Genomic DNA, 12,842 nt, shown 5'->3' with positions numbered 1-12,842 from the left:
TACCCGGGAATAGTTCTGATGACAATATTCAAATGGAGAATGAAATAGAAATTCCTGCATATCGTTGAGACAGTGATTCGGAGATTGAAGAATTAGAAACAAAAAAAAAGCGTGGCGAGAGTAAGCAGTGGCTCTTTGTAAGAAAATTTGCATGTGTTTAAGAAGCGGGGGAAGTTGTTCGTGCAGAAAATACTTGGTTTATTTTAATAACACATATGAATGAAGAAGGAAAGAAAAGGTTTTATCGCCGTAACAAAGTAAAACGTCGTGGCCCTCAGTGTGCGGCACAAATTTATTTACTGTTTGAAGCTACATTAAATGCTGTTTTGCTCTATCGTGTAGAGGCTGCCCATAACCACGAGTCGATTGGAATTCGTTCTGATTACGGAATAAGTTAGGAAGTTAAGACAGAAATAAACAAACTATTTGATTTACATTTGAAGCCTAAAGCTATTTTAAAAAGTCTTAGTAAGATGGAGGGAGTAAAATTACCATCAATGAAACAATTGAACAATTATCTATCAAGTCGTAGACGTGTTAAATACGGTTCCTCAACTATAAGTCTAGAACTGGAGCGATGGATATTAAATCATACAGCAGTTCCCGAGGACATACACCAAGTGTTTGTACTTTCTTATTATATATTCGAGGATGAACCAATGTCCTTTCGCTTTGCATTATCTACAAAACATTTACTGGGGTTAGCAGAACATCATGCAAATATTATCCATGCTGATGCGACATACAAGTTGATTTGGCAAAGGTTCCCGGTATTATTTGTAGGAACTACAGAACTACATAGAAAATTTCATCCGATATGTCTAGGAGTTTCGACAAACGAGCGTCAGGAAGATTTTACCATGTTATTTAATAGTTTAAAAGAACAGATTTTGTTTGTATACGGACATTCTCTACAACCGTCGGTATTAGTTTGTGATGCCGCAAAGAGCATCCAAGATGCCTTTGGTCCTGAACCCATTGTGAGAATGTGTTGGGCACATGCAAAAACAAAAATGCAAACCCATGGTTTAACAAACTTGCTCAGACAAAAACGCCCGAAAGAATATATTACAAAACATTGATGCTTTACAGTCCGTTAATTCTCCTGAAAATTTTACTAGCGCATCACAGCTTTTTATGAGGAAATGGAAAACCCAAACTAATTTTATTGAATACTTCAAAGAAGAGTGCTTAACTCAAAATCGCAATTGGTACCTAGGTGCTGCCCCAGGATCACCAGCCACAAACAACGCACTGGAATCGTTTAATAGAACCATAAAAGATAGCAATACATTACGCGAAAGATTTCCTTTGTCTCGTTTTCTGGTTATCGCATCGGAGATGGTTAACGAATGGTCCTGCAAAACTACAGAGGAGTCCTTTTCAATTACTCCGCTTATTAAACTTCCTGATTGGACAAAAGCATATCAATGGGCAAAATTAGACAAAAAATAAAGGTGTTAGATGCTGACACAAAGAACAATGTCTATATAGTACCAGGAGGTCAAGTATTGGATGTTCAGGCTGAAAAACCTTGGAAAACTTTCAATGAATTCAAAGATTTTTTTTTCCACTTGGAGAGTAATAATTCCCAAAGAAAAAGATGATTGGATGAATGGTAGCTGCAATTGTCCACAGTTTTTTAAGATGTATATGTTCAAACATCTTCTGGGCCTAGCAATTAGATTAAAATATACAGTTCCGCCTGTAGAGGCAAAAAATATCCATATTGGACACTCTTTTGTGTTTCTCTCACTTAAGTCACTCTTTTTTGTTTTGTGGTTCAAATACTGTTTTAAAAATGGGATTTTTTGTTCTTTTTGTTTTATAAATAGAAGACAATAAAGTATATTTGTGATGCCTATTTTTGTTTTATTTTATGCTCACTAGCTTTTGTTATATTATAAAGTAATTATAAAATACCTAAGTTCAAACTGTTTTTAGAAGCTTTATTATTTAAATAGCTATTCAGATTAGTATAAAACAGTTGACAATATTAACTTTATTAGATGCTAAAGATTAGATGCTCAATAAGTATTTTTGTTGCTTCACCCAGTTTTTAAACGTGCTAAGAAGTATAAAAACTGATGTTCGATTATATACTACCCAAATATATATGATATTTTTTGCACACATGTGAGTATGTGTACTCATTTCTGATGGTGAACCATAGTAGCGTATCAAACAAAAATGCATGATTCAGTAATATAAGTAAAATCTAAAGTGTTGTTGTGACGAATTCATAATGAGTTACTTATTTTATTGGGTGGTACTAAGTGACTGTTATGATATAGTAAATATCAATTTAGAAAATACTGCCTCATATGTTCAATTATTTAAAAAAAAACAAAAAAATAGACTATAATTCACGTATTTAGAAAAAACTCAAATCAAACGATACCTTTCGGTATATTTAATTTAATCAAAGTACAATAAATCTTAAATACTTATTTTGACTCCTCTGAAGAGTCACCAGAATTTCTAGTAAAGGGCTTTTTGCTTCTTAAAATTGTACTTTAACTAATATTCTAATCATGGTCTAAACTATAAACACAACTCTCACAAAAGTCAGGATCGGTTCCAATTTAAGATATTTAGTGTTATGAAATTATTCCATCGGTTAAGTGTGGTAAAAATCTGGGTTTTTAACTTTAAAAATTCAGCATGCAGTTCTTAAAAAAATATGTTTTATTGACTAGAATGAGAGAAGAATGAAGTTGTCAGTCTGACTTAAGTTAACAACTTGACTTCTGTAACATGTAATACCGCTACCGTAAAGAATATACTTTTAAAAGAAAAATATAAATAAAAATATTTGACATTATAATCGCCTAATAAATCTTTAAAATATAAATTGTTACCTTTACCTTTATTTTGCCATATTTGCTTATCATTTTATGTAAATTTGATGTATACCTGGAATTTAACCTATAAAATGAGGCCAATTTTCATATTTCCTCGCACCACACAATTAAATTTAATAACTGTTTTACTTAATGCTAATGATTACAGCTAATACTTATTAGCTTTAGTCATTGTTTAAAAAAGATATACCTATGCATATAGTTCCTACAACAAATAATGGACAGAATTGTTTTAATAAATAAATAATTTTCTATAATTATTAATTCATATATTTTATTAAACCAAAATGTACCTTAAGTCTAGCCTATGACTACTCAACCTAAGATATAATTACAAAATCATAAAATATAACGAGTTTTAAACAGCAATATGAATGGCGGATATGAAAACCGTGAGATTCAGAAAAATTGTTTTCAGTTGGAAAATAAGCAAATAGACAAAACAAAAAAAAATAAATTTAAAATATAAGAAGTTCTGTTACGTGAGAAAATGCGATGTTGATTCTAGGTTAAAGGTAAGACATGGAAACTTAAGCGAATTCGATAGTTTATTATACCCTAAAATAGCACTAAAGGGATACATCCGTGAAATAACGCTAAACGAAAACAACGAACAGATAATTTATTTATACACCTTAGATCGACGTCATGCCCACCTCTTTAAAAACTTTTTTCTTTTACGAAGTTAAGCTGAATATACAGGCTGTCCCGAATTACAGTGTCCAAACTTAAACAGATTGTTAAAGTTTTAAGAAAAAAAAATTTTTTTTGGTCAGAACCATGATCAAAATGTAAAACATAACGACGAAACTCATAACACTGTACAACGTAGATAAATTTTGAGGTACTGACATGAACTAGAAGTTCACATAATGATTCTTATGTTTTTTGAAGCCTCACCAAGAGTTATCACATGCTAAAAAACTTGGAAATGGCAATAAGTTCCCTTGGTTTTACGTCTTGGACTAGGTCTAAATAGCTTGAGTTCGTTTCATCATCTTCGGAGTTAAACGAAGAATTTTCTTTCAGAGGAAATTGTTCAATGTGTCAATCCTATTTTAGCGAAAAGTCTTTTGGAAGTACTAAAAGGCTTTTATGATAGGTTAACTTATTGTTTAGCCAAAGATGGAGATCTATTCGAGCCTCTTATTTAAAGCATCAAAAAACTTTAGAAATGTCTGAACTTTCGAGTAATATTTTGCAAAATTTTATGGCAAGTAATACAGACTCTCATCAAAGTCAGATGATTATCAACGTCATACTGAAAATAACGACGTAATAGGCGAGTAGCAGAGCAGACTAAATGCATGCGTGCCAGTTGCCACATTTTGCCTTTAAGCATCTATCCATGCATATTATTTAATTCCCCAACCTGTATATGTATATTTACTTGTATGAATACTATTATACTAGATTTACTATTTACTTACCCTAGACATAGTATACTAAGGTATCATATTACACAAATCAAAATAGTCCAAGGAACAAGAAAAAAAGTTGTTTTATTTTAACCCCTTGTTGCATGGTTTTTTATGTTTGTCGAAAAAAAATATATAAGATAAATCAATGCGCACACGTAAATGGAAAAATAATTAAAAAATTATATATTGTGTTTTTATCAACATTTTTAGTAAAAAAGTGTATGTACCATATATGAAGCGCTATGCACTAACTATTTTTTAATCCATACTGAATAAGTTTTACAAACTTATTATTCAGTATGGAATCGAATTAAATAATTTCTGTCTTTATTTAAGCATAGGGGTATTTGGAACTTAACACAATAAATGTACGTCTGGTATTTGCACTCTGGATGCTTGCATCTATTTCTGTCATTCTCTCTTCATTCTAGAAAATGATCGATTCTGTCTTTTCGAACTTCAGTTTGGGGTATTTCAGTCGTAGGGCCACGTTTCTTCTTTTGCAAATAAGCATTTTCAAGATTGGCGCTAGGTCGTCCACGTTTTCTGGTTAATACAGATTACCCACTGTTGCATAAGGCATCTGCAATAGCCACCTTAAAATCTGCAAGTGGCATATATCTATCATTTTGCCTTCTCCATAAAAGCCAACTATTTACAACGCACATGTCTATAAAATTGAAGAAAATGCGAAGATACCATTTCTTGGATCTAATTTTAATGCGATAGTAACCGAGCATAGAGTCTAATAAGTCTACACCTCCCATGTATTCATTATATTTCAAAATTGTTTGCGGGCACTCCACATTCTTGTAGTATTTCTCGCTTCTAAAAAATCTTTGCTTAGTTCCCGTTGGCTGTGAACCGACGTAGGATGATAAAGTTGAGACAATTTTATTGTCATACCAGCAAACGGTACTTAACTTTACGTCGTCTTTAATAGCAGTTTTCTCTTGCGAAGTCCAAGTTTTTTAAACTCTTTTTCTGACAGCATTTTACATCCTTGAACTCGATTCAAGAGCACAGTTCCAAGAGGATGGATACCATTCTTGATCAAGCAAACCATAAGCGGGACGCTAGTAAACCAATTATCAAAAAAAATCTTATGATTTACGTGTTTGGGGACTCTTTCAACAAGTTTCACCACCACATTACTACTAGTTCCCAAATCAGTAGCATCGGCAGGAACGATGTTGCTCTGAGAACCAGCAAAAATGTCGAAACTGTAACTAAAGCCGAAGATTCCAGTCAGCACAAATACCTTAAAGCCCCACTTGTGTGGCTTTTTTGGATTATATTGTTTGATTGTCGATCTGGCCCTAGTGGGAATACTTTGTTCATCGATCGCAATATGTTCTTCAACAGGAATTATATTTAGTCTTTCTTGTAATCTTTCTAGTAAAGGTCTTATCTTGAATAACTTATCATGACCGGGCTTGCCACGAGGTATAAAATTATCATTATTATTAAAATGTATAATTAATATCGTTTCATTTCTTCCCACCTGTTACATGTCATGACCCTAGATATGGCGCGGTGGCCTAAATGTGGTGACCAATAGTGCCTAGCTTAAGGAAATTGTATGATGGACATATATAAACACATGCCAATGAATTGTTCTATTTTATCTTCTGTAAGGTTTGCGCGGGACGGTTTATATGTTTTTGTAAGCAATATAAGTTTGATTCGGTAGTTATCGTCGATATAATTTCATTAGTCAAGAAGAACTTAAAAAACTCTGATGGTGTCTCTAAATCAGCAACCTCTGGGGGCATATTCAAGTTGCCCGTAAATTCAAGCTCCTTTGGATCTTTCCTGAGATTTCCGGTTCTCCAGGATCCTGGATTTATCTTCTCCGCAATTTCCTGGAGAGTCATATTTTCACTATCATCAGACTCCACATCCGTTTCAGGAATGGTTGTCTCTTCATAATCTCCTTCAGGCATAGAGTCATCACTTTCGTAGGCTAATATATTATGATGGTTTATTGGGATTGTTAAATATCTAGAATATTATTATACTTTTATGATCTCTGTATGTGATTATTTAATATTCAAATTATGTGAATATAGTAGGCTTTGAGCTACGCGTAACAGATGGCGCTAATAGTGTTATAATTTAATATTCGGGACTGTAAGTTTTCATGCTTTTACGCTTCTGTACTGTAGTAGCTCCCCTTTTTTTTTATTACTGGTATTTAGTTTAAGAAGAATACTTTTGTTATGTGATCAATGTGATCATTTATTTATTTTCTGTAATCACCATCAAACGTTCCTAATATACTTTAGTTTAATTGCTAACAAGGAGTTTCAATTAGTCTAATATTTTAACAGGGATATTATTGTCTTCATCATCTGACAAATCGGGAACATCACTCTCATTATCCTCCGGTACATCCCTAACATATTTGCTGTTAATTCCGTAAAATATTTTCGGATCCATCTAAAACCAACCAATCTCTTATTACCTCGTATATGTGCATGATATCCCATATATGCATCAAAACAATGTTTCTACCTAATGTCTAAAAAAATTAAAAATATTGGTTGAACTCACCTTCAAATGAAAGTGCAACAAATAAACTATAAACGTCTATTTTTTTAATCACGAAACTAACTTTTTACTAAACAAAAATGACACTTTAAAAACATAAACATCGACTACACCGACAAATATGTGATTCTCAACTGGAAAAGCGCGCCAAAAAAGCGTGCTTTGTTGCCGCGATGTCGAAATTGTTTTCACGTGTTTATTCCTCGGTCCCAAATATGCTACATCATGCATTTATTTAATTTTTAGATTCTAGGATCTTGAAAATATATTAATTTTAATATCTATCATATATGACACAAGATGCAGCAAGGGGTTAAGACAAAAAATTTCATTGCAATATCAATTGGGTTTTTTATTTACCAGTGTAGTAATTTTTTTTTTAATTATACGCTTGCAACTATAACAACAAAGGTAGTCATACAATATATTAATAAAGGCTTTATCTTTTCTATTAACTTCTACTTAAATTTTGTTATTTTCAATTTTTAATATTGTACTTCTTAAAATTGTCATACATTATTATTCCCCCGGTATAGAATCATGTGGGGCAAGTGTGCGCAGGCTCATTTTAACAAAACTGACTGCCTTCAGTATTCAGTACTCACTACGACGCGACGTTGGACAAAAGACTGAAGCGTTGTCTGGTAAGGTTACTTATAGTACAGTCGTACTGTATGAGAATGGATACAAAAATTAGATAGAGGATGAAATTTGACGGTAAGTTGCATAGGTTGAGAGAGTACAAAAACCAAAAATGCTAACAAAAATTCCAAGGGTTTTTTTTTAGGGGGTGATTGGGGATGGTCTTGGATTAACGCTACCCCTTTGCACTCACAACTTTGACTCCATAAGATAAATTGTTCAAAAAGATCAGAGCTACCTTTTCTTCCACAGAGCCGAATTCATCCGAGTTGATTTAGAGGGTGTAAAGGGGGTGAAGTTTTGAAAAATTGGTTTTAAATTAATAACTTTCTTGGAAAAAAATCCACAAATTTTGTTCAAATAGCAAAGGTATAGCTCTCAAAAAGACGCGTGCATTGATTTATATATCGACTATGCAAAAAATTTTTGGCCCCCCAAAAAAATTATCAAAAAATCCAAGAAATTTACATTTTGAAATAACTCGAAAACTATACATCAAAGAAAAATGTGTTAGATGTACAGAAGGTAGAGAAAAATGTTATCTTCAATTTGATAGTAAAAGCAACCCTCAACTCCGTACGTAAACCACCCTTATGGGAAGTGAAAATTTTGAAAACCTTTTTTGGAGAAACTATCGACTGTACGATGTTGCTTCTACGCAACAAATTGAAGCAAAAAGTTTAAGCTATCATTTCATCCACAGCAAAGAGGTGATAAATTGCATTTTAAGGGCTGTAAAATTAAAGGGCGCATATTAGAAACCAATTTTTTCGAGTTATCTCTTCGGGTAAGAATTTTTCAACTTTATCTTAAATAGGAAAGAACTTATGTAGAACGCAAAAAGACGCTTCGATTGATTATGAAATCATCCCTTTGTCTTAAATAATTTTTAAACCAGGCATTAAGCGAGAACATTCTGAATGTTCTTGATGGACGACTCGACTATCAAAATATTTCGGGTGAAAACAACCCCTGACATATCATCCCCTTTCAACTTTTACACAATATTCATTCTATTTTGTTTTCAGCTGGCGAGAAATTTGGAAACTCATTACGTTCATACTCTACGATTGTTACTTATACTTTTGGATACTTTTTGCATGATCAACTAAGCGTGTATTTTAGAGGGAAAGTAGTACATCACAAAGATGTTAAGCTAAAAAGAACGCATCCAAGAATTATAATATCGACCTTCTTTAGTTTTAGGATTGTTGGTGATAATTCTTACAATTTTTAATTGAAATTATAATTATGTTGCGGTAATTACTATTCATTATATCCAAATATTCTCGTTTATGGACCTTGTTTTATTAAGTGCATATTGAGACTTGATAAAATGACGCAACAATGTGTTATTATAAGCGAAAGGCACCACATAAATTGTTGCAAATGACCAATTCGATGCAGCTATTCAATTGATTACTAAAGGCTTAAGTAAAGGAAAAGCTACTGAAGAAGTTGAAATGAAAGATAGTACTCTCAGGAAACATTTAAAATCTGTCTTAACTGGACCTAAATTAGATAGATTTACCGAGACATTTACTATATAGCGAGAGATAGAGGAGATTTAAAACTATTTCAAAAGATGTTATGTTTTTTATTACGCTCTTAATGTGACTACTTTAAGAACACTGATCTATAAGGAAGCTAAACCAAAACATCATTCTCACTGTTTTAATAAAAATTTAAAGATTTAAAGGTGGACATGTTTGGATATATGGTTTTTTGAAGAGAAGCTGAAATAAATCTATCTCTAAGCTCTCTACAACCCACATAAACTAGCATAGCGAGAGCAATGAGGTTTAATTTTACAGGGTGCGGCATAATTTCCCTGTTTTTAAGGCTTAATAAAAGAAATGTTATTTGAAATAAGCACTGGTGCAAGCGACTTCTGAAGTTTGCATAACTCTTGCAAGCATTTCTTGAGATATTCTGCAAATTTCCAGGCAGATTGCATCGATTGCATCCTTTAGTTGTCTAATAGTCGTTGGACTATGTTTGAAGACTTCAGCTGTAACCCCACAGAAAGAAGTCGCAGGGCGTTAGGTCGGGCGAGCGTGCAGGCCAAGAAATATCGCCTTTCAGAGAGAGCAAACGTCCGGACAACATTTCTCTCAATACTTGCATTGAAGCTCGAGATGTGGGAGCTGTTGTCCCATCTTGCTGAAACCAGGCATCTTGCACATTGAGTCCTGCAAAGGCTGGGGCGAAAAAATTGTGAATCATCGCTATATAGCGTTCCGAATTGACAGTAACAGCGTGATTTTTTTCTTCAAAGAAGTAAGGGCCGATTATCCCCATTTCAGACACGGCGCACCAAACTGTCACTTTCTCACTATGTAGAGGCTTCTCGTGTATCTCTCTCGGATTATCAGCGGCCCAATACCAAAAGTTTTGCTTGTTTACCCAGCCAGACAAGTAAAAATGTGCCTCGTCACTAAAAAAAACTGCGCCCTGAGGTAAATTTTGAAGCATAATTTCACATGCAGCACGTCGATTGTTTCAATCACGTTCTGATAATTCCTGTGCCAGAACCATCTTGTATGGATTAAAATGAAGATCCTTGTGAAGAATTCTTCGCACAGTGCGGTCAGATAAACGAAGGGCAGCTGCGTGTCTGCGTGCAGAACGTCTAGGTGACCGTAAAAATGAGCGTCTCACAGTCTCGATGTTTTCGGGTGTCCGAGCTGTCCGTGGCCGTCCACCTCCTTTTTTGATAACAGATCCAGTTTCTCTGAAGTTCTTGACCCACAACACAATTGATTTTCGGTCCGGGACTCCTTCATTTCGCGGAATTTGGAACCTTATGCGGAACGCCCGTTGCGCAGCAATAAGTGACCGATTTTCGCGGAGGTACACTTCCACGGCGAATGCGCGCTGTGCGTTGGTCCACATGATGCTTCAGACTAAAACATGTTTAAACAAAACTGTTTCCCACACGGCTCTTAGTGGCGGTACCCCCACTATTCTGCGACGCCGCACGGCATTACGAGGGAAGATTAAAAATAGGGAGACAGTTATGCCGGACCCTGTATTTAAGTTAATCAGTTTTACAACTTACAGAACATACGACATTGGTTTGCGCCATTGCAGCTGTGCCAGAAAATAAAAGGTTATTAAATGAATATATCTCCAGGAAGTACTGGAATGGTTTTTGATTCTGAATTTGTAAATATCATTCTGTTTAATCTTTAATATACCTTAGAATATCTTCATCAATTTAAAGAAAACGTACAGGCGACTAAAGAGAGTCTTGTGTTGTTGATATTCGTTAACCTCAGTACCGTCACTTTTCATGGCTGCTTTTATTTTTATCATGATAATAGTATCCATTTAATTACACACCACAGATTAGTCCAAAATGTAATCGCTATAGATCGTGGATTTTTTAGCCTGTTAAAAATTAAATTTGCATACGAGTGTGACAAATGGTTAAGAACCAATCCAGGGCGTGTAAGAAAGGTAGCCTAAATAATTGATGGCTTTTAGTAAAGTTGCGATAGTTAGAAATGATACTTCAGGATTTAAAAGAGAATCTTTGCCAAATTCTTCTAATGCTTCTATGATATCAGAACCTCTACCGAGTACGTCTTCAAAATTATGTACGCTACCAAAATCATTAGACCCAGGTAACAGATTTGGCTTAAGCAATGGTGACTACACTATTGGGTCCTCCAGCAACTGTAGATATACTTAAACCATTTATTGTACTCTCATCTATACAACCGTTTCCAAAAGCTAAAGTACAAACTAGACCAAGATAAGGTAGAAAATCAATAATTGCTACTGATAGTCCTTTTAACTTAGAGCTAAAAAAGAAATGACAGGAAGAAGAAGAAGAAATAGCTAAAAAAGCGACGTTTAAAATTAAAACCGGGCATACCTTGTGCAAGTAGATAAAGTTTCCAAAATGTCTAAAAAAAAGAAGATTGACGCTACAAAAGATAAAACTATTAAAACTAAGGCTAGTCAAAAAAAGTAGAATCTAAGAAAAATAATTACTTTTATTTATTTACTTTAATAATTACTTAACTTTTGTGTGGCGAAGAATACGTTGATCCGCCGACAGAAAATTGGATCAATGTAGCTCACTAATTTTCAAACAGGTTCTTCTATATGTGATCTATGTAGATATTACTGATAACTAAGTAAAAACTGATAAAAATAATTTACCTCGACACAGAAATGTTAATTACTTTAATCCATATTCAGTTCTTATTGCTATAAATATTAAAAATAAAATAAATAATAATAAATATTGATAAGAAATGATATTTATGCCATTAAATATAGTTCGAAATATAGAGGTGCGCACATATACCCTGACATTAGGGTAAGTGTACGCATTCTGACTAAGTATTGTTTTATATTTTTTCTAAAATTACCATTAAGAATATTTGATTTTATGTTACGTAATTAGTAAATCAATAACTTTAATTAATGAAAACATTTATTAAAATGTATTTATCCATGCCTGTACTACGATGGATTTTTGTGTTTTTAATAAAGTAATGTCTAACAGTGTTTTCAAAATGAATTCAGATGTGTTTAATTTTGATATTCTCCAAGTAAATTTATATAATTGTCTTTTTTCATTTAATTGCCTCATAAGTAAAGGTATACTCCTTAGACATTTTGATGCGTGTAATTGAATTTACGTTTAGAATGTTTTTTTCAATTCCATTTTAATTTCCATTTAAAGAATAATTAAATACTTGCTAAATGTTCCTTTATTTCGGAGAATATGTAAAAATTTTGAAATACTTATTTGCTTAATATGTTAAAAAACATTAGCTTAAAAACGCTTTATTATTTTTACTTACGTACAAAATTAGTCTTTATTGCCAAACATATTTAAAATTTACATATAATATATTAATATAGAAATAATAGAGTTGAAAGGTATGCAGTACTTACCTGCTTTTATTTGAGCACTCAATTTTTTTATTACATTATTAATGGGCCAGTTTGCGAAAAAAACCGGCACTGTGACTTGCTCCCCAAATTTTCGCTGGTTTATATAGACTCAGAAAACGGACGGGGCGTTTAGCAAATAAACTAGTTAAATTTTGATTAAATAATGGCCCGAAAAGTGTTTCTTATCCTAACGCTCGATTGTTTGTCCTATTTATAGTGCACAATGTAATTTTTGTAACCATAATTTATTTAAATTACCGTTGGGTTTTTTCCAAGGCATCTAGATTTTTTCTTGATAAAACCCTAGAACTTTTGTTTAATTCATAAATAGTTTTAAAAACTGGTCATTAATGTTAAGTAAAAATGTTAATGAGTATGAAATTATAAAGTGTAAAAATGTTCTTCGTCATTCAGTCAAACTTTGGGAAAAGGTAATTCTGAACAA

At 33.1% G+C, this 12,842-nt stretch overlaps 1 protein-coding gene across 1 annotated transcript in view; it reads right to left on the bottom strand.

Moving 5' to 3' along the window:
* LOC126745023 (esterase E4-like) overlaps nt 1–12,561 on the bottom strand; it is a 29,408-nt gene extending 16,847 nt beyond the window's left edge. The window contains exon 1 of the mRNA XM_050452672.1: nt 12,398–12,561. The gene's annotated coding sequence lies outside the window, so the exon portion shown is untranslated. The remainder of the gene's footprint in view (nt 1–12,397) is intronic.
* Between the last annotated feature and the right edge of the window lie 281 nt (nt 12,562–12,842).

This window comes from Anthonomus grandis, chromosome 15 (assembly GCF_022605725.1).
Source record: "Anthonomus grandis grandis chromosome 15, icAntGran1.3, whole genome shotgun sequence".
Taxonomy (NCBI): domain Eukaryota; kingdom Metazoa; phylum Arthropoda; class Insecta; order Coleoptera; family Curculionidae; genus Anthonomus; species Anthonomus grandis.
The sequence above is the reverse complement of the archived record's forward strand: the minus strand, read 5'-3'. Positions and strand labels throughout refer to the sequence as shown.